This window comes from Pteropus vampyrus, unplaced genomic scaffold (assembly GCF_000151845.1).
Source record: "Pteropus vampyrus isolate Shadow unplaced genomic scaffold, Pvam_2.0 Scaffold404, whole genome shotgun sequence".
NCBI lineage: Eukaryota > Metazoa > Chordata > Mammalia > Chiroptera > Pteropodidae > Pteropus > Pteropus vampyrus.
The window spans coordinates 1257669-1258534 of NW_011889185.1; positions in this window are offsets into that span (position 1 = coordinate 1257669).

Sequence of the window (866 nt, forward strand, 5' to 3'; positions counted from 1 at the left end):
GGGCGTGTTCAGGGTGGTATGGCCGTAGACTTGATTTCAATTTTCTTAAATTTACTGAGACTCGTTTTGTGGCTAATGTGGTCTATCTTGGAATATGTTCCATGTGCATTTGAAAAGAATGTATATTCTACTGCTTTGGGGTGAAATGCTCTAAAAATATCAATTAAATCCATCTGGTCTAGTGTGTCTTTTAGGATCATTGTTTTCTTGTTGATTCTTTGCCTGGAACATCTGTCCATTGGTGTCAATGAGGTATTAAAGTCCCCTACTATGACTATATTACTGTTGATCTCTCCCTTTATGTTGGTCAATATTTGCTTTATATATTTAGGTGTTCCTATGTTGGGTGCATAAATGTTTACCTGGGTTATATCCTCTTGTTGAATTGATCCCTTTATTATTAACATCTTTCTTTGTCTCTCATTATAGCCTTTGTTTTAGAGTCTATTTTGTCTGATATAAGTATTGCAACCCTGGCTTTTTAAAATTTCCATTCGCATAAAATATCTTTTTTCATCCCTTTACTTTCAGTCTCTGCGTATCTTTCTATCTGAAGTGTGTCTCTTATAGACAGCATATGTATGGGTTTTCTTTTCTTCTCCATTTGGCTACCCTATATGTTTTGATTGGAGCACTTAATCCATTTACATTTAAAGCGATTATTGATAGGTACATATTAATGCTATTTTATTATTCATATTTGTTTGTTTGTTTATTCCTCTTCTTCTTTTTAAAAAAGTCCCTTTGACATTTCTTGTAATACTGTTTTTTTTTTTTTTTTTGGGTGATGAATTTCTTTAGCTTTTTCCTATCTGGGAAACTCTTTATTTCACCTTCAATTTTAATGGGTAGCCTTGCCGGGTGGA